Source organism: Notamacropus eugenii, chromosome 3, assembly GCF_028372415.1.
Source record: "Notamacropus eugenii isolate mMacEug1 chromosome 3, mMacEug1.pri_v2, whole genome shotgun sequence".
Classification (NCBI taxonomy): Eukaryota; Metazoa; Chordata; class Mammalia; order Diprotodontia; family Macropodidae; genus Notamacropus; species Notamacropus eugenii.
Window position 1 is genome coordinate 270,508,410 of NC_092874.1, and position 22,206 is coordinate 270,530,615.

General features: G+C 38.4%; 1 protein-coding gene across 2 annotated transcripts in view; it reads right to left on the reverse strand.

Moving 5' to 3' along the window:
* Positions 1 to 22,206, reverse strand: part of KITLG (KIT ligand) — a 119,208-nt gene that overhangs the window by 83,141 nt on the left and 13,861 nt on the right. The window lies entirely within an intron of this gene.

Here is a 22,206-nt window from a genome sequence, read left to right on the forward strand (position 1 = left end):
GTTAGCAGCAGGATCAAATTCCAGTCTCCTGACTCTCCTCCCGGCTTCTTGACAAAATATTGGCCTGCTGATCTTTGACTAGGTGGAGTAGTGGATAGGCACCAGGCCTGGGGTCAGGAAGACCTGAATCCAAATCCAGCATCAGACACTTACTAGCCGCATGATCTTGGACAAGTCACTCACCCCTATTTTCCTCAGTTTCCTCATCTGCAAAATGAGCTAGAAAAGCTAGAGCAAACCACTCCAATATCTTTGTTGAGAAAACCCCAAAAAGGATCATAAAGAACTGGACACAACTAAATAACACTGATCTTTAAGAAATGGTACAAAAGTAATTAATTTAGCTTACTAGTTGACTGTCAGAACTGTTTTTACTATTTTACTTAAAGATGCTATATATTTTAATATTCCTACCCTTAAGAATGTTGCAGAATAAGAGGCTTGTTTTTTTTTTTAATTTCAGCAGCATTCTTAATTATCACACACACTTATATAATGCTCTGAGGTTTAAAAATGGTGGTCCTCCTATAAACATTATGAGGTAGGAAGTATAACTACTGTACCCATTTTACAGATGAAGAAATTGGAGCTCAGAAAATCAGGTAAAGTGATTATAACTCTTTTCCGTACTACTCATGTGATGTTAGGCAAGAAACTTAACCTGTATGGCCTTCCTTTAGCTTCCTCATCTATAAAATGAGGAGTTTTGATCTTATGGCTTCTGTCATTTTCTATGGCTCTAAATGTAGGATTCTGGGACTTGTATGTAATCACACAAACGCTCTAACTCTCAGACCAATGCTCTTTCCATTAAGATAGATCATCTATCTCCACAAAAGGCAACCTCATTTATTTTCATCTTCATTCAAATTTTTTTGATTAATCTTCAATTCCCTGCTCAAAATCAAATTGGAAATATTACATCTGAATCAATTATTACACTTGAATTATACACCAAATCAAACCTGAAATAATTATTTCAGAATCAATTATTATTCCTGAACTATTATAGTTAATCAAACCTGAAATTATTTTTAAATGAACAAAATTGGGCTTAATAGAGAAATTCAGGTTTTCTTGTGTCAGAAGATTTAAAACTGGAAGAGACGAGGTCCCCTAGACCTAGCTCCCCATTTTACAAATGATACTTACTCAAGGTCACACAAGGAGAAAGTGCCAGAGGTAGGATCCGAACCCAAGACTTCTGACTGATGGGGTGGCTCCCTTACTTATACACACTTTCTTAGATTATAAAATGGAGGTAATTTGTTTAAAGGTGCCTTTTGTCTTCTCTTCTCTGCGTTACAAAGTGCTTGCATAATCAATAAGCAATCAAAATTACAATCAGTTTGATGTCCTGTCAAAGAACAGAATGTTTGTGTACCTGAAGTAATGGACTGATTAAAGAGGTACTTACCTGTTTCTTAACTGACACAGAACCCAGGTTTTAAAATCAAGACAAAATCTTCATATCTTGGGGGAAAAAACAAACCTGAATTCACACTGGGAAAACTTCCAGTTGGGGAACTAATAGTCACTAAATGACCTCGTACAACCAAAAGTGTCCAAAACTGTGGGTGGATTTTCCTTCCCAGGACTCTCCGGTCTATGATGCTGTTTCATATTAGAAGGACATTGCTTAAGACTTCATGTTTCATAATCATTTAATCTTGACAATAGCAATTTCATTAGCATGAGTAGACCAGGTGCCTCCTGGGTCCCAGTTACTATGAGACCCTGCCTTCAAGGAGCTTACATTCCAGTAACAGGGTCATTGCTATTATCATTGCTATTATTATTGCCCTAACTGATGCCCACTTAGGACATAGTGAAATGGGTACTGGGGTCAGAGGGCCCGAGATCAAATATCCCGTCTGACACTTAGAACCTTCTCAATCTGATTCTGACCTATATTTTTTAACTGTTGACAGCTGTTAACTACACTAAAACTTCTGGGACCCCCCTTTTTATTACTCGCATGTGTGCATTCTATGATCCAGCTACATTGACCTCCTTGCTATTCTTTTACATGCAAGATACCTTATCTCCCATCTCTGTGACTTTGCATTGGCTGCCCTACTTCTGGAATGTTCTCCCTTCTCACCCCCCCATTTCTTCAAATTTTGTTTCTGTCAAAACTCAGCTCAAACGTTACCTTCTACATGAAGCCTGACGTCTTCAGTCGCTAGTGTCCTTATCCCTCACCAATTACTTTGTATCTATTTTGCACATATGTACATGTTGTCTCATCATCCCCCATAAAAATGTAAACTCTTGGAAGGCAAATGCTGTGTTTTTTTCCTTTGGATCCTAAGCACTTAGTACACTGTGCCTGTTGAAACTGCATTGTCAAAAATGACCAACCTTGAAAGAGCTAAGAACACTGAGCAATGGAACAATGGGCCATGATTCCAGAGGCCCATGAATAAGATGCTACCCACTTCCTGAAAGAGAAGTCATAAAGCAAATATGAAGGATGAGAGACATGTTTTGGACATGGGAAAAATGGAAATTTGTTTTCCTGGTTGAAGGTTTAGAGGGTTTTTTCTTTTTTCCCCCCAAAATGTGGAGAGAGAACATGTGCTTCCTAACTGAAAAAAAATATTTTTTAAAAAACATGCATGTTGATTGATTAATTGGCTGATACTACTTGTTTGACCTTGAATATGTTGTCCTACCCTCTGAGCTTCATTTGGAAAATGAAGAGGTTGAATTCAATGATCTCTAAGGTCCCTTCTAGCTCTACATTTTGATTCTAGGAAGAAGCAGTTGTGGACCAGTAGATAGAGCACTGGGCCTGGAGTCAGGATGATCTGAGTTCAAATCTAGCCTCAGATACTTCCTAGCTGTGTGACCGTGAGGGAGGTCATGTTATTAATCTCTGATTGCCTGACAAAAAGATCAACTGGAAAAGGAAATAGCAAACCACTCCAGTATCTTTGCCAAGGAAACCCCACAGGGAGCTATATTCCCAAAGAGTTGAACACAACTAACCCATAGCAACATGAGTCTACGAACTTACGAAATCCTTGTTAGTTCACTGGCTAAAATCAGAATCACACAATATAAAAGCTGCAAGGGTCCCCAGAGGTCAATGAGTCCAACCCATACCAGTCCAAGAATCCCTTTTCCAACATCTCCAACAATTGGATGCCTAGTCTCTGCTCAGAGACCTCCTGTGAGGGAGAATGTGGCCAAGGATGATGTTAGGAAATTATTCCGTATTTCAAATATAAGTCTGTCTCTCAAGTTTTGGCTAAGAAAATAGAAATATTCCCCAGGTCTCTCACCAGTCTGCGACCTGCTTCTGCCTATGTCCTTGCTTAGATGTCATGAACTGAGTACATGATTCCAGAGGACCAGGGCAGAGAACAATGAGAGTGTTGTCACTATTGAGATGGACACTGCCACTCTTATGTGTCCATGGTTATACCTTGGACAGTGGAGGTGCCAGAACTCCTAGGGGAGTTTTTCTGACTGTTCTTCATATCTCTTTTTCCTAATGTCCTAGATGAGAGGAGATCTCTTCCAGAGCTGGCTACCCAGACATCAGAAAAGACAAAGGAAGAAAGTTTCTCCTGCCCACTCTGGATCTGGCTCTAATTCCTGCCTTGGCCATTAGCCACTGGCCATAGTGCCTTCTCACCAACTCCTGAATCTAAAACTAGCATAATGAATCAGCGGAAAAGCTGATTACAGTGGAGAACTGAGGGGATCTTTAATTGGAGCATGTTCTCAAAGTCTTTTCTATGAAAACTCCTATTTCCCAGCCCTTTCCCATAATTACCACATGCCCAATCATCTTAATACAACTCAAGGATTTGAGTCTTCCCAGGGAAGTCTGAGGCACAGTCTTTCTATGTGGATGGCTAGAGAGCTCAGAACATGTCAAGGTGTGGAATATGATGGTGGGTTTTTTTCTTGAATTATACTGAGGCTGTGTGTGTATGTGTGTGTGTTGCGCATAGTTCTCCCTTTCACATCACAGCTTTCCCTCTTGCAGTTTCAATATATCACTGGCTAACATAAGAAATTAAATGGGAATTTTGGAGTTTTGCAGAAGCCACAGATGACACACAAAGGTCAGCAAACAATACAGAAAAAAATTTAGAAACTTGGAAATGCATAATATACAGGTATAGTACTGTATAATATCAACCCAAATTTTACAATAAGGCATTGTAAACACCCCATAAAAGAAAAAGAAAAAAGTCAGACTTCTTCTCTGATACAAAGGGAAAGATAAAACATTTTCAGATGATATTGGGGGTGCCGTACTGCTAACCCCTATGATGTGAAAGGGATAATTGTATATGTATATATGTATATATACATACATATATAGCATACCTACAATTAATATAAATATATTGCTGCACTGGATGTACATGTATCATATATGTGTAGAGTTAATCAGATTTGCACATCAATCACCAAACATTTATTAAGCACCTACCATAGTAGGGCAGAAAATGTGCCAGGCACTAAAGATTTTTAAAAAAATTAAAGAAGTTTTTCCTTTTATATTCTATTGTACCATATGAGTACATGCAGCATAAATAGCAAATGAATAAAGACAAATGTATAAAAAGTAGTTATACATAAGATAGTTTTGGATAGAGGGAACCAGCAGCTGGGGCGATCAAAAAGGGCTTCTTTTACACAGAAGGCGGTGCTTAAGCTGCATCTTTAAGGAAAAAGAAGAACTCAAAAGAGGCAAAGGTAAGGAGTGAGAGAATTCTAGGTATGTGGGACAGCCAGTGCTCAGGCACAGGAGAGGAGTGTGGGAAGGCAAGTTTGGCTGCATCCTAGAAAGCAAAATCTATTCAGAAGCATCTCCTACTTTTTATAATGTGTTCACCAATCTTGTTGAGTTCCCCCTTCCCCCTTTTTTATTTGTTATAAACTACAGATCTCAGATGACAGGGATTGGGGAAGAAGATATTCACCATACTCTAGGGCTCCTGAGAATCACAAAAGAACACTGAATTGGGAATTAGAATGTCTATTTACTTGTCTTCCCATGTAGTATGGGAAATATAATCCTCTCTAGCTGCACTCCTGTGGACTTTCCCTATAGCGCCTGAGCAAATGTCTTCATCTTGGAAGCTCACTCAAGGTAGGAGTTCATACACTGGAAGTACCCTTCAACCTGCTGACCCTTCTCTCTGATTGGGTGGCTCCTCCCAGAATTTCCATTTAAAGAGGGATTGCAGGTCAACTGGGGCCACTAGGTGGCTCAGGGGATAGAGCCCTGGGACTGGAGTCAGAAGATTAATCTTCCTGAATTCAAATCTAGCCTCAGACACTTACTAGCTGTGTGACCCTGGGTAAGTCACTTAACCCTTTTTGCCTCAGTTTCCTCATCTGTAAACTGAGCTGGAGAAGGAAATGGGTATCTTTGCTAAAAAAAACAAAACAAAACAAAGGAAGTCATGAAGAGTCAGACTGAATCCAGGCCAACTATGTCTAGTTCCTGTACAGGCAATACTCCTGACCCTGTCCAACCTTTTGAGTTCCTTCTTCTATGTAGTTTTCCCCCATTAGAATGTAAAATCCTTAGGGTACATATTGCCTTTCTTTTTACTTGTATTTGTATTCCCAGGGCTTAGAACAGTACTTGACACATAGTAAGGGCTTTATGAATGCTTGTTGATTGATTGACCAAAATGTAGATGATGTTAAAACAGAAGGTATCAGTAAAAATAATAATTTTAACAACAGGCCTTGTGCTTGCTTTATCTCCATACGTCAGATGATATTCTGACTCAGAGAAGTGACTGAGGTCTGCTAAGAGCATTGGTTGTGGATTCGAATGCTACCTCTGACAGTGATTAGTTGTGTGAACCTGGAAAAATCTATTAAACTTCTCTTTGACTCAGTTTCCTTATTTATAAAGTTAAGAGATAGGGCAAAATGGACTGCCTACTAGCTTTAAATCAATGATTACTTGAAGGGTGGAGAGTAGGCCCAGGATGGGCCCTTTTCTGAGGGGTCTAACTTTATTTCCAGATTCAACTCTTCATTTTGCACCAAATTCCTTTGTCTATGTTTGCCTTAGAATACTTTCAGACCAAAGGCCCCCTGAAGGAATGCATCATCCTCCCTCTAATGTATATCACAGATCACACTGTAAGTACTAGGTTGACTCTTACAATAATAAAGCTAATAACATTTACACTTAGTTCCCAGTGTGAGTGTATATGCAGAAAAATAACTTTCTAAAGACTATTTTTAGACTATCACGTATATATATGTCCTGAAAATGAAGTACAAATAAATGGATTTAGTAAGTTCTTAAAATAAGAAGGAATGTAAACTGTTAGAATTATTAATCTAATAGGACCTTTTCCCAAAATAATATTCCAGGAATATGGACCAGCCCTAAGGAATCTTAGAGAGAAGCCACTTTTGTGTGTCATCAGGGACTTCATAGAACCACAGCATGGTGGAGTCGACAGGGTCCCTAAGTCTAACCAACTGAAGCCTAGAGGGGGATGAGACCTATCTGGAAGCATTTCCTGGAGCATCCTTTTTCACTGATGGATCCCCTTTGGCAGTCTTGTAAAGACTACAGAATTCTCCAAATAATGTTTTTAAGTGCATAAAAGAAAATATATAAGATTATAAAGAAATCTATTTATACTAAAATGCAGACTAGAATAGATAGCTTTTGGATAGAATTTGGAACTCAAAACTAAAAAAAAAAATGTTAACAATTGTTTTAACATTATATTTAGGGGAAGATAGAATATTATTTTTAAAAAATTATGAGGTTCGGGTTAAAAACCCTGGACCTAGAAGGAGAAGAACCTAGTTTCAGCATATGGAGTGGAGGACAATAGATATTTGTGAAATTCTAAGAAACTTGTGTCAAAGAAAGAATATTGCATTGGGAAGCTGGAAAAGTATCTGTATCCATGGAGTACACAAAAGATTAAGTGACCTGCTCAGGGTCACTAAGCATCAAGAGGGAAGATTTAAATACAGATATTCCTCATTCCCAAACTAGCCACTCTATCCACTGCACCAAGAGGTATCTAAATTATGTATTATAATCTTAAAATAGATTTCAAATCCAGTCTCACCTCTGCCACATAATAACTCTCAGGGCTCTAGGTGACAGTCATTAATAAAGGGAGTTTCCTATATCAATGAGATTCCAAGGCTGTCCCCATAGTTCAATAATAGAGAATCACATAAGACAAAGAAGATGAAAACAAGTTAACAAGAATGGGCGGGAGGAATATATGAAATCATTTGTGTAGATCTGTAAAGGACATTAGAGGTTAATGACATCATTTTACAGATGGAAAAACTGAGGCACAGGTTAAGTGGCTTGCCCAGGGTCATATGGCTAGTTAAGTGTCTCAGGCAGGATCTGAACCCAGTTGTTCAGTTGTTTTGGTCATGTCTGTTTTCTTTGTGACACCATTTGGGGCATTCTTGGCAAAGATACTGGAGTGGTTTGCTATTGCCTTCTCCAGCTCATTTTACAGATGAGGAAATTGAGGCAAACAGAGTTAAGTGACATGCCCAGGATCATATGGCTAGTTAAGTGTCTCAGGCAGGATCTGAACCCAGGACTCCCCAGCTCCAAGTCCATTGACCTCTCTACCATTACATGAGGATTCCACTGAAATTCTTTCCAATTTTAAAATTCTTGTTACTGTTCGGTTGTCTCAGTCATGGCCAACTCTTATTGTCCCCTTTTCTATATCATAAGACTGTCACTATGATTCCTTCCAACTTTGATATTCTTTTATTGTGTAAAAGTTCCACTTTAAATAAATATCATCTCAAAGACTAGTTGTTTTTCTATACAACTTACAAGAGTTGTGTTTCTATTGAGTGTGTGTATGAATATTTCTCTTACAGATCATTAATATTATGGGTGTGGAGACTCCAGAAACCAAACTTACTCACACCTCATGGTTCTGGTCCATATCTCTCCATACGCTCTCCATGAAAGACCTACCTGGCATGCTGGAGATTTTCCTCATGCTCACTACTATTTCACGGATGCCAATGTCTTCAGTTGGCCATCCACCTTACACGTTTTGTTACCAACCTCATTTTCTAGTCATACAAGTCCATTATAGAATACAGCTGACTCTTACTACATGACCTCTGAGGTCTCTTTCACCTTGAGATCTATGATCCTATGGACCCCAGTAGGAATCCTGGAAAATTTTAGGTTACATCCATATGCCCAGTGGAAAGACCATTTCAAGACTTCATCCTTCACTCAACCTCCAAACATTGACCATCCATCTTTCCCTTTGAAACACCTAGCTGTTTGGGATTTCTTTTGGTATCATCATATTCCATAATTTTCAGCCATAAAGAATAACTGGAAGAAAACTGGTGTTAAAGAGAGAAAAAGGAGACAGTAGCAGCACATGGCTTTGGGGGGAGGGTTGGTACAGTCAGTCCCACAAAATTTTCCAAATGACATCCAGCTAAACATCTGCTGGAGACAGGCAATGTTGTACAATGGAAGGAATTCTAAATCTGGAATCTGAGGATAAGGGTTTGAATTCTGACTGTGTTAGTTACTAACTGTGTACTACTAGGCAAATTTATATTTCTTTGGCCTATTTCCTCATCTGCAGAAGAGGAGACAGTACTATATATCAAGGGGTTCTTACCTTTTCTTTTCCCATCCTAGACTCCTCTTGGTAAAACCTATTGCCCCTTCTAAGAATTTTTTGAAGCGCCTAAAATAGGATTACGAATCAAAACACAGTTATCTATATACATATACATATACATACACACACATACATATACATCATACAGATCATATGCATGTATGTCTATGTATGTTCATATACTCTGTATGTATACATACAAACACACTTGTGGGTAAGTGACAAATGTATGGACCCCAAATTAAAAATCCCTGTGTCTAAATTATCTCGGAGATCTTTTCCCACTCTGAATGTTTAATATTATTGCCCTCTTTCTATCCAATTCTAGACCAGATCGTTTTGCAAACTGTAACATCTCTCCCAGATAAAGATATTGATGAAGCAACTCATTGGACTACCCATCCAATTGCATTTCATGATCTGGACAATATTCGTCTTTCATCCATTTTGTTTTTCACTATGGATGGCTTAGATGACTTTCCCACAATCTCATTGAGGAAGCCTTTTTATTTTCTTGGCTTCAACATGATGCCATCTACCAAAGAAGAGCAACTGATGACCCTTCTCTCAATAGGGGAGCCAATTTCTATTTGTCATTGGCACAGGATGTCCTCCATGACAGCAGCAGCATGATACAGTGCAGAGAGCTAACCTGAAGGTTAGGGGGACCAGAATTCAAGTCCCCCTGCCAATGCATGCTGGTTGTATGAGCCTGGATAAAGGGAGAGACGATGCTCCATCTGCATTTGTAGAAATCTTCCATACCAAAGAGATGCCTACACCATTGCAATCACAGATCTAGTTCTTATCCCTACCGTCCATGACTCTGGGGAGCCACCGTTGTTTTACACTTGGTTGGACATCCATCCTCAGCAGACATTGGGTTTTGCATTGTGTGAGTATCTAAGAATGAATGTGGGTATAAAATGAACTGGATACCCTGTTGTATCCCTTCTAGCATTTGTTTTATGACCCTGTGATCTACATACACACAAAAATCATTCATTACATGTAATATACATATATAGTATATATTCACATATAATAAGTTACCTATTATAAGCATATGGTTAAAATGCAATTTTATTAGTCCTTGTTTCGTGTATCTTTTTCAATTATCACCAACCCATCCTTGTGCATGCCCTACAATCAAATATCTTTCAATTGACATTTTCATTGCCCCTTAATTACCAGTGAATTAGCAATCAACAACAAGATTGAGAAAGTTCACAGTCCAATGTCTTTTATGGCACATAATTACCTTAGTTCTCATGAAATTCAGGTGATACAGAGTTAGAAGAAAGTTGATGACCTAATATCTATAAAATGCAGAAGCTAAGTGGTATTATTAGGGCACCTATGTGGCACAGTGGATAGAGCCCTGGTCCTGGAGTCAGGAAGACTCATCTTTTTGAGGTCAGTCTAGCCTCAGACTCTTACTAGCTGAGTGACCCTGAGCAAGTCACTTCATCCTGTTTGCCTCAGTTTCCTCATCTGTAAAATGGGTTGGAGAAGGAAATGGCAAACCACTCCAGAATCTTTGCCAAGAAAACCACAAATGGTGTCATGGACAGCAGGACACAACTCAACAATAACAAAATAGCATTACTATCAAAAACAATTAAGCATTTTAGCAAACTAGGCAGAGTTTTCCCCAAATAGCATGCAGTGTGATCCCAAAACGGAGGAATATTTGACATAGTATGCTTTCTGGAAAAAAAATAAGTAAAATATTTTAAAATGTTTAGATAGGAGCCTAGATCTAGAGACGGAAAATACCTCAGAGTCCAACCCCTTCATTTTATAGATGAATAAACTGGGGCAGCGAGGTGGTGCCATAAGGCGTAGAGTGCCAGGGCTGGGGTCAGACTTCTTTTTTTGAGTTCAAACCTGGCCTCAGACATTTACTAGCTGTGTGACCCTGGGCAAGTCACTTAACTATTTGCCTCAGTTTCCTCATCTGTAAAATTATCTTTTTCCAAGAAAATTCCCAAATGGGGATCATGAAGAGTCACGCATGATTGGAAATAATCAAATAACAACAAACTGAGACCCAGGGAGGTTATGTAACTAGCCCAAGGTCACATAATTAGTAAACGGGAGAGGCAGGATTTGAAACCAGGTCTTCTGACTCCAGAGTCAGATCTCTTTTTCCTGAAGATTCCTGTAAGATGCCAACTAAACTATTGTGAACACTGTCTTGAAAAGAGACCAACTGCTCTGTAGCAAGTTACAATTTTTTTTTTTAAAGAATTAAGGAAGCATCATATTCAACATTTTCCCACAGTAACAGAAGCACTGAATTTGAAGTTAGAGGAACTGTGTTCAAATCCCAGCTAGGGTATTTAGTATGTGACTTAGAGAAATTCATATAACCTCTAGACCTCAATTTCCATAGCTATAGTCAAGAATGGACTAGATGACCTCTGAGTTCTCTTTCACCTTGAGATCTATAATCTTATGAACCCCATCAGGAATCCTGGAAAATGTATGACTGACTGACTGAATAAATACATACATAAATGCACATGTGCATACATATACATATGTATATATACACATCTGTGTGTAAACACATGTGAGATATATGCATATATACATGAAGTGTGTATATATGTATGTGCATATACACACATGTGATATGTATATATATGAGACAAGTGGATATGATCGATGATATGTATACATAGTAGATATGATATATAATGTCTACATATCTATATATTTATACCTATATTCATCTCATATCTATATCTATCTATCTATCTATCTGTCTATCTATCTATCTATCTATCTATGACAAGTAGAAGGACCAAGTCAGGGCTCTTTCCTCTATACTACACTGTGGTATATGGAATCTTTCTTTAATATTAAATATCATTGTAGTATAACTCCAACACAGCAAAAAGCTCTAAGAAAAAAAACAAAACAAAACAAGCTCTCAATCATATATCCAATTTGAAAATTATTTAATTCATCTTTTTCACTCTGTTCTCTCCAGACATCATTCTATTGGCTCTCTAACTTCCATTCCTTCAGCTCTGAAAGAGAAAGGGGGAAAAGAAATAACTGAAAACAAGAGTAAAGTGATTTTTCCACTGATTTAAATACTCTTGAGTATCATTTGGCATAAAAAAGAGTAAAATCGGTTGGCAAAGCAATGACGTGGGTAGTGGGAAAAACTAATAGACCTGCAATTGGTTATGGTCGTGCATGCTGATGTGGGATTGTGGGTAGTCCATTGGGCTGCTCTGAGCTTCCCTTTTCTCATCTGCAAAGGAAGATCAAAGGTTAAAAAATCTAGGACTAGGAGGGTCCTCAGAGGGCATCTAAGTCTTCCTTCCTCACTTTACAGTTGAGGAAACTGAGGCTCAGAGAGGTAAAAGGACATAGGATCTGATGGTTTCAGAGCAAATGCAGTCACTCTCAAAGTATGGTCCTGGGACCCCTAGGAAACCCAAGACCCTTTCAAGTTATACAAGGTCAAAACAATTTTCATAACATTGAAAATATTTTCATTTCTAATCTTAATTGCGGACAGATTTAGTCTACGTAAATAAAAGATCTTGGGGAAAGGTCCTCAAAACTTTTGAAGAGTATAAAGGGGTCCAGTGACTTCTGCTCTGTACCATGCATCTTGACCAAGTAAGATTCATAAAAATAGATTGGATATTAGCACCCATATAAAAAACAACGTTCAAAGGAGAATATGTTATGTAAAGTGCTTCATCAACCTTAAAAAATGCTATATAAATGATCAGGTTGGTTGTTGTCCTTCATCTTCAAAGAAGACCAAAATGACATCACCATGATAAAAGTGAAATTTCAGTGTGTCCGACTATGGCTGATCAGACAAATACAAGCTTGGAATGGTCTACCACAGGTTGGACACAGATAGTCCGTGTGAATATTTGAGGTGGCTATCCCAAATTTTCGTATCCTGCATTTACTTTGTGCTGTCTTTATTCTGCTTTGCTCAAAGAACTCAGTACCCTTTCTGATGTGGGCACACCATGCTGAGCAGTTGATACTGTGCCAGTGTCTCCTGTGTTGCACAATAAAATCCAAAGTTCTTGAGAGAGACCTTGAGACTGTTCTTGTATCTCTTCTTCTGGTCACCATGTCATCGCCTGCCCCATGCAAGTTCTAATGATCAGCACATAATATCATTATTGGTTAAAATTAGACTTGGGAATTCTCTGGAGTCCATTTATCCATATTATTCTCTTTGAAGCTATAACCATGGATGCCTGAAGAAGTAGGAGCTCACTTCCTAGCATGTTTTGGAATTTTGTTTTGGAAATCCTGGCCACTTTAACCATAATTCTATCTACCTTCTCTTTTACTCTGTTATCAATTAGCAACTGATGCAGTCTACTTATTTTAAAAAATGGCAGGTGAAAGCAATCCTAAAAGTTGCCATCAAAAGTATTTCTGAACATATACATAATTCATTTACAACTTACATTGTTCTTTAAAAAAGAAGATGTTTGAAATATTACTTCTTGGGGCAGCTAGGTGGCGCAGTGGATAGAACACTGTACAGAGGGAAGGACAAAGTGAGTTCAAATCCTTTCTTGGACACTTTCTAGTAGTGTGATTCTAAGCAAATCCCTTAGCCCCAATTGCCTCCAAAAAAGAAAGAATACTTAACAATCTAATATACTAAGTATTTGCACAGGGCTTTTAGGTTTACAAAGAACTTTATAAATATCATCTCATTTAATCTTTACAACTGCTCTGGGATATTAGTATTCTTAGTACCCTCTTTTACAGGGGAGGAAACTAAGTTAAACAGATTAAATGACATAATTAATGAGTATCTAAGCCTGAATTTAAACTCAGTTCTTAATCCAGGTCTAAAACTCTATCCATTGCACAATAGGATACTTTCAAGCTTTCAACACCTTTTTGGTTTTGACTACCCTACAAGATAAGCGATTAAAATTATTAGCCTCATTTTACAGATGAGGAAACTGAGACTCAGAAAATTTAACTTTAACTGACTTATCCACCAATGAGCTAGTATATAAACAGCTCTGGGATCTGAATCCAAGACTTTTCATACTAGATTCAACACTCTCCATTATATTCATATATGGCATCCCATATATGACCTTTGTTCAAATCCCAATCTGTGTCACTTACTTTTCTATGTGACTTTGAGCAGATCATTAACTTTCCTGGGATTCAGTTTCCTCATCTCTAAAATGGGGGTTGAGGGATAAATTTAATGGCCTCTGTGAGATTCCTCCCTGGACCCTTCTCCCCTTATGATTCTTTCACCAAATTAGTCTTATTTACAGTGTTAGTTGACTGGGAATTGAGAGACTGAATGGCTTAACATATTGCTTGTATGTGTCAGAGGTGGGTCTTCCTGACTCCGAAGCCAGATCCTTTATTCCCTTCTACCTCAGCAAGCCCAGCCCTTCCTCTGTCTCCCACAGCACAATACAAATGTAAATAAGCATTCTTTCCTAACAAGTTGGCTTTCTGAGTTAAGGATCAAGACATTTTGACTGTCTAACTTTGCTAGTGACCACCTACTTTGATGTCTGGCCTGAATTTATTTTTAAAGCAATTTGATTGTAAGGAGAATGTGTGTATCTTCACACCATAAAATAAACAACACTAATTCATTGTAGTTGGTGCCAGCTAAAATGTCTTCTGGTGTTAATCTTGGCAAGAGCAACCTGAGTTTGGCATAAGGGAGGTCCTTATCTTAGTCTCCTCATCTGTGAAATGGGATTAAAAAAATATACATGTATATTGTGACCTACCTCACAGAGGAGAATGAATTCATTAATGGTGTAAGGGTTCCTAGTGGGTGCAGTTTGGGCATGATTTATAGCCATGTAAGGCTTGATAGTCAAATGCAATGAGTGATAGGAAGTATTCTGAGATGGGCTCCACACTTTACTACCAAAGCACCTATCACAAAGAGTGGTTTCCACTTCTACTGGTAGAAATTACTGTGTGAATGTGGACAGCAAAAAAACCAGGCCATTTCCAGAAGGCTCATTTCATTCTGTTTGATAAGCTAAGTCAACAAAACCCAGGCTTCAAAGCAAAAAGAAAGTTCACCTTTCCTAGGTGCTAATTGTTTGTTCAGGAGCAGATAATTGTGACTATGGACTCTACAATTCTGGAAACAGCAATCTCTTATCCGTAAGAAAAAATGCATGAAAAAAAAAAGGTGTCACCAGGGTTGAATGATTATTCTCTAAGCAGGGTTGTTGTTGTTTTTTTTTTTTGGTAGGATCTGTAATTTCGTATGGTAAAAATAATAAAAAACCTTATCAGCTCTCACATACAGTGTTTTGAGGAATACAAAAGACTTTACGTACTTTATTATCTTGTTTGGTCCTCATGACAACTCTGGGCTATCTCCGAGGATATTATTACCTCTATTTTACAGAAGAGGAAACTGAGGCTTAGAGAAGTTATTTTTCTGGGACCACTGAGCTAATAGGCAGAATCTGAACCCAAGTCTTCCTGATTCCAAGTCCAGGACTTTCATTCACAAATCTGTATTGCTTCTAGGGAATTCTGGGTATAGAAATTCTCTCCACGGAGGGAGACCAACTATTTCATTGGTGACTTCTGGAATTAGATGGCTGGAGCACTGGGAAGTTCAGTGACTTACCTAGGTACACAAAGCTCATAACTGTAAAAGGCAGGAAACAATGCTGGATCTTTCTGACTCCAAGAATGACCGCCCCCCCCCAAACTGGGGGACTTTAACTTGGGGTCCATAATCTTGTTTTTAAAAATATTTTGGTAATTTTATTTCAATATAGTTGGTTTCCTTGGTAACCCTATGTACTTTATTCATATGATTTTAAAAATATTCTTTGAAGAAAGGGTCCATAGGCATCATTAGAATGCTAAAAAGATCCTGACACACAAAAAAATTAAGAGTTCCTGCTCCCTTCCCTGTTCTTAAGCTGACTTTCAAGTAGGGGGTTAATGGGGAGGAGAGAGAGGAAGGAACAGGCTTGAGATTACTACAAACTGTTACAAAAACAAAAGGTCTTGGCTTCATTAAAACTAAATCCCTTTAGACCTTGCTTTCTCTTCCATTTTCCTTTCTTTCCTTCTCACACATGCAGCTCTAGGATCACTCTGAGACCACCTGGTAGAAGAAAGTCCTGGCTATTTTCTTGTATGATAACGACACTGGCAGTTCTCACCAATAACTAAGTGTCATCAGAATCAGGGCCAACTCCCTGCCTAGGAGTGGATTTTGATTATGCTGGAGTGGTTCAGTGTTTGACTCATCTGGTGTGCCATAGGGTACGAACAGATTTCTGAAGGAATCAAAATTGCAGATTAAAACATCAATGGAGCTTCTCATTGATAAAAAACAAAAACTGAGATAAAAGAGAAAGCAAGAGATAGCATCTACTATAGAAAAATATCAAATCGTAGCTCAGCACAGAACTGAAAATGGCAATGTGTTTGTGTTGAATTTTTTGTTTTCAGGGTTCTTTTTTTTTAACCCAAGTAAGATACTTTTAATGGAAAACATCTTTCTCAGGAATAGGGGAGCCTGGCATTATGTAAATGCAAAGTGCTATTACATTCATATAGCTACCACATCCCCATAGGGTGGCATGGAGCCCTTTATGTTAGAAAACACTTTCTTTGTTAAGACTATTCATGGGAGCCAAGGAAACTGCATGTTTTCACAAGGCACTTGTTGTAGGAGGGTGTTTCCCGTAGTTTCTCCACTGAACAGAGGCTACTTTAGTATAAAGACCTTGAGGTTACCTCAACATACAGGCAGTTATTATTAGCTGGGTTTTTGGAGAAGACTTGGATTAATACCAGTGTGTCTGACACTGTTAAAGTGGAAAGTAACAAGTCAATTATGAGGCATCATTCAGTCCCCTGAACTTTCCTAAACTACAACTGCCTCTCCTTTTGGAGGGTTTGCCTCAAAGCAAAAGAAAAAAAAAGTCCAACATTCTTAGGCTCGGAAAGATGAAATAGATGATTCTGATTTAAGTAAAATTTTAAAGATTTTATACAAACAAAAAAAATGCAAGTAGGATAAGAAAAGAAGCTGGGGATTGGGAAAATTTTTTTTACCTAAACTTCTAAAATCTTACTTGGCTCCATACTTTAACACAACTCCTATGGTTGACTTGAAAAGTTGACACTGTAAATGTGTGCTAGACAAACACAGACTTGAATGCTCTTTGCTCTGGGGTCTGCAGTTCGTACTTGAAATGTAATAATTGACTGTCATTTATGTAGGAAGATGAGTTCAGCTAATATTCTACAGTTAGTATTGGTTAAGGAGTGGCTCTCTTCCATCTACACTGTCCTACCTGGTCTCCCCTATAAGTGATTAGAGGCATGGGTGGGGTATGGAATGCAGTCTGTGAACCAGCAGAAGTAGGACGTATAACGGAAAGGGTGGCTGAATCTGCTGGCCAAAAGATCTTTGCATGAGCACCGACTAACACCTCCTGTTAGTCACTATCTTTGCGACTTTGAGCAAGTCACTTAAACTCTCTGGGCCTCAGTTTCTTCACACCTTAGGGGCAGGTAGGTGGCACAATGTCCAGAGTACTGGTCTTGGAATCAGGAAGACTCCTCTTCTTGAGTTCAAATCTGGCCTCAGACACTTAATAGCTATGAGACTTTAGACAAGTCACTTAACCCTGTCTCCCTCATGCTCCTCATCTGTAAAATAAGCTGGAGAAGGAAAAGGCAAATCACTATGCCATCTTTGCCAAGAAAATCCCAAATGAGGTCACAGAGAGTTGGCTACAACTGAATACAACTGAACAACAAAAAATGAGGAGGATGGCCTTTGAGGCCTCTTAACAGATTTAAAACTCTGGTGAAATATAATAGAAATATACTTGAGTTCTTGAGTCAGAGGTCCTGGGTTCAAACCCTACCTCTGAGCTGGGCATGTCACTTAACCTTCCTCAGCATCAGTTTCCTTATCTGTAAAAGATTAGAACAGATCACCTCCAAGATCCTTTCAAGTTCTAGGTCTGGGATCCCTTCCTCTCAAAGCTATGATCACCACCATCATCTCCCCACACTTGCTACCTGTGCTGTCTTAGTTAAGTCACCCGAGGTCCCTTGTGGCTCTAAACCTAGCATCCTAAACTGGAACCCTGCCACCTTCATTAGGAATATTCTCTAAACCATGGAACTAAATGACCTCAACTACTAAGGTCAGGCCAAATGCCATAAAGAATCCAGGTAATTCTCTGGGAAAATGAATACTAAACATCATTCTTATAGGTGAGTATTTTTGTCTGTTCATTTTCTTACATTATCAGTCTTAATTCCTAACTTTGCCCTGGTAGGTCACTTCATGTTTCCGGCATCTTTGTTTCCAGGAGGTAAAGATCGGTGTATTATTCAAGGGTTCTTAGTCCTGGGTTTGCAAATTTGTTTTAATAATTTGGTAACTGTATTTCAATAGAATCTGTTTCCTTTGTAGTCCTATGAAATTTAAATGAAATCCTTTTCCGAGGTGATCCGTAGGCTTTACTGGACACATACAAATAAAGATTAAGAACCTAGAAGGAGAAAGAAATGTTCTAGTATTTGAAGTTTTTTGTGATGTTGGAACCAGCCTGTTCACTCTCAACTCAGGGAAGAATCTTGGGATGTTTGATTACTCTCCTGTAAACAGTGAAAAAAGGATTGCTGAGGCTTCTGACTTCTAAGTAGAAACTGTCAGCAGCTACAGACATGGCCCAGCTCCTACAGCTGGGGCCTCCTGGGGCCTCAGGAAGGGAGTCAGCCAGGAGAGAATTATTTCAAAGAGGGCAGGAGGTCTACTCTCAGAGGGGGCGACAGTACCACCACAATAAATCAGATTTTTCCCTCAACGGGTACAGATATTTTCTTTGCTCTCCTGTGGGTCCTAGGTTCCTCTCCACCCACCAACTCTTTGCTCTTTATCATTTTACCCAGGAGAAGTCCTGTAAAATTGCAAAGATGCTGTTTGCAGCGAGCTTTCTGATGCCCAGTCATAATAGAGGTCCATCTGCCTTTATTCATTTCAGACCACACAGATACCGAAAAGTGGACGGGGAAAGAAAGAGCATGGTAAGAATTACATTACCCTTGGTTACAAGGCTTCCTTGGGCTGCTTGTCCTTGGAAGGACTTACCAAGGGGTAGCCTAGGGATTGGGGGAAGTGCTCATCGGAGAACTGGGGCTGGAGGCAGGAAGGCCTAAGTTCAAATACATATATCAAAACATGGGAAGCTTGGTGGTATCTGAGGTAGGATGCCAAATTTGAGTAAGAGAGACTGGAGTTTGAATACTGACTCAGTTACTTAAGTTCTATGACCACTTAAACTTTCAGGGTCTCAGTTTCTATTAATAACACCTATCTCACAAGGTTGTTGTGAGAATCAAATAATATATGTAAAGGTTATAAATGTTGCCTATTCAAATACTACTATTTCAAATTCAAGAATAAGTCACTTAACCCAAGCATTCCCGACCTTTTTCATCACCATACTCTTTGACTTTAAGCAAATTTTCCCATGTCCCTATTCAAAGTGAAAGGAAATAAATTCTAGAATTTACCATGTATCACATTAGAAACAAAAACTAAAAGATTAGCTAACTATGATAGTAGGGCAGGTAGGTGGCCTGGTGGATAAAATGTTAGGCTTGGAGTCAGGAAGACCTGAATTCAAATCTGGCCTTGGACACTAGCTGTGTGACCCTGGACAAGTCTCTGTTTGCCTCAGTTTCCTCATCTGTAAAATGAGCTGGAGAATGAAATGGCAAACCACTCTTTGCCAATTAAAACCAATAAAGCTAGTCTTTGCCAATAAAACCCCAAATGCAGTCACAAAGAATTAGACATGACTGAACAACAATTTCAATAGTACAACATAGTTATTTACCAAATAGTCACCATCTCCACTTGGCAACCTCTTCACACCCCTAGTAATCCCTGACTTAACCTCTTTTGAGACTCAAATGCTCAATAAGACTATAAGTTATAAACACTGTGAATTCCCTGAGTGAATTTTTACAACATAAAATCAGCAGCTCTTTATATAACTAATAGAGCACCAAACTTAGACCTGGATTTCAGCTCCACTGCAGCACTTACTAGCTTATTGACCACGAGGGAAACGGCAAAAAACAACAACATTCTGCCTCAGTTTCTAAACTGTAAAATTAGACATAATAAAACATTAATGCCCTGTCCCCAGGATTGTTTTAAGGCTCAAAGGAGATCATAAATTTAGAATCAAAAAAGAAAAGATCAAAAAAGGTCCCATAGTCCAACCTTCTTATTTTTGCAGAAAAGGAAACTGAGGTCTAGTTAATTAACTTACCTAAGATCATGCAGGTAATAAGTGATATAGCATGTTAGAGCATGTCATTATGTCATGTTACACTGCACTGCATTACATATATTGGAATGGGATAGGATGAAATGAGATGACAATGGATGGGATGGGATGGGATGTCATTACATTGTGTTGTGACAAATGTTATGTTATATTATACTGTATTACATTAGGTTAGGTTACATTCAATGTTGGGATGGGATGGCATAGGATGAGATGAGATGGGAATGGATGGGATGGGATGGGATGTCATTACATTGTGCTGTGACAAATGTTATGTTATATTATACTGTATTACATTAGGTTAGGTTACATTCAATGTTGGGATGGGATGGCATAGGATGAGATGAGATGGGAATGGATGGGATGTTTTGTTACCTTGTACTGCATCAAATGTTATATAATGTTATGTTACTAAATCTTTGTTTCTATAAAGCACAATTTAAATTTAAGTTCTTTCTTTCTCTCTTTATCAGAAAATTCAAAGGTCAGAAGTAAGACGTGGAAAAGGCAACTTAGAGGGGAATGCAATCATAAATTTAAAAGTCCAAGTGTGATGATAGCATTAGTTTATGCATTCACTAGAAGCAGTGGAAATTAAATTTAGTCTCATTTTTCAACTTTCACATGAGGCAGCATGGCATAATAGAGTTGACTTGGAGCCCAGAAGACTTGGGTTCAAGCTCTGCCTCTGACACGTACTGGCTGTGTGACCCTAGCCAAGTCCTTTAACTTCCCAGTGTTCTAACTAAGACAATAACACAAACAGTCCAATGAAATAGGAGGTCCAGAACAGTCTCTATTTTCTTATTTCTGTGCATCACTTAAAACAATGAAATGTCATATCCATGATTTACTCACATTTATTTTATTTTAGGGCAGTGATTTGATTAAACCTTCATATTCTTAGTACCAAGACACAAAATTTCACAGACAAAGAAACAGAAGACCAGAGAGGTTAAATAACTTCTCACGGTTGCACAGCAAATTACTGGCAGAATCAGAATTAGAACCCAGGTTTCCAGACTCTACTATCTAAAATTCTCATCATAGCAAATACTTAGTGTAGAAAATTAACCACAAGCTACTGGGCATTATTTCTTGCTGTCAGAATTGCCATAGTTTGGAATGTTTCACAAATTTCAAAACACTGGTCACTTATCAAAGAAGGTTTTTCATTCATATTGCCTATTTATTGTAAATGATTCATCAAGGTCAAGTTCATATATTAACTGCCTTACCGATTCAGTAGAAATTCCTTGTGGGTAAGATTATTTCATTCTTTGTATTGGTAGCACTGCACCTACTACAATGCTTGGCACACAAAATATGTAATAAATGTTTGTTGAATGATTTGTTTATTTGGAATCCAGAAGACCTGAGTTCAAATCCTGGTTCTTCCATTTAATACTAGTGTGACCTTGGGCAAGTCACTTCATTTCTACTATCCCTTCTGTAAAATGAAGGGATTGTAGACTGTGTGACCTCCAAGGTCCCTTCCATCTTCATTCTGATAAAAATGGTTCAGTAACTTACATGATCTGATGCAGACAGAACTAGGAAAACAACAATATACCATAATAACCCAAATGGAAAGGATAACTATCACAAAGTAATCAAAACTGAATGCTGAAAAATGGTTAAGAATAAGCTTGCCCCTAGTGTGTTGATCAGTTTTGATAAATTGGCTTTTTTCTTCCACTTCCTTGTAAAAATGTTAGAAGCAATTATTGGTGTGGGGTAAGGTAGGAGAGGGATTCTGGGGGAAATCCAGGCTATATCAAAACAAAAAAAAAATCACTAAATAATAGTTCAGTGAAAACTGACTTTAAATAAATTGGAAATTAATTTTTAAGCTTACCTTATTCATTTTACAGATGAGAAAACTGAGACATAAGAGTTAAAATAATCTCACCATCATCAGAGCATTAGTGTCAGCAGCTGAATTTGAACCCAGGTCTACGACACAGCTAGGTGGCACAATGGATAGAGTGTAGGCCTGGAGATCTAAGTTCAAATCTGGCCTTAGACACTACTAGCTGTATGACTGAACGAGTCACTTAACCCTCTTTGTGTCAGTTGCCATCTGGAAAATCATCGATTTGGAGAAGGAAATGGCAAACCACTCCAGGATTTACGTGACTGAAAATAACTGAACAACAATAAAACTTTATAATGCCAAATCCACCAATCAT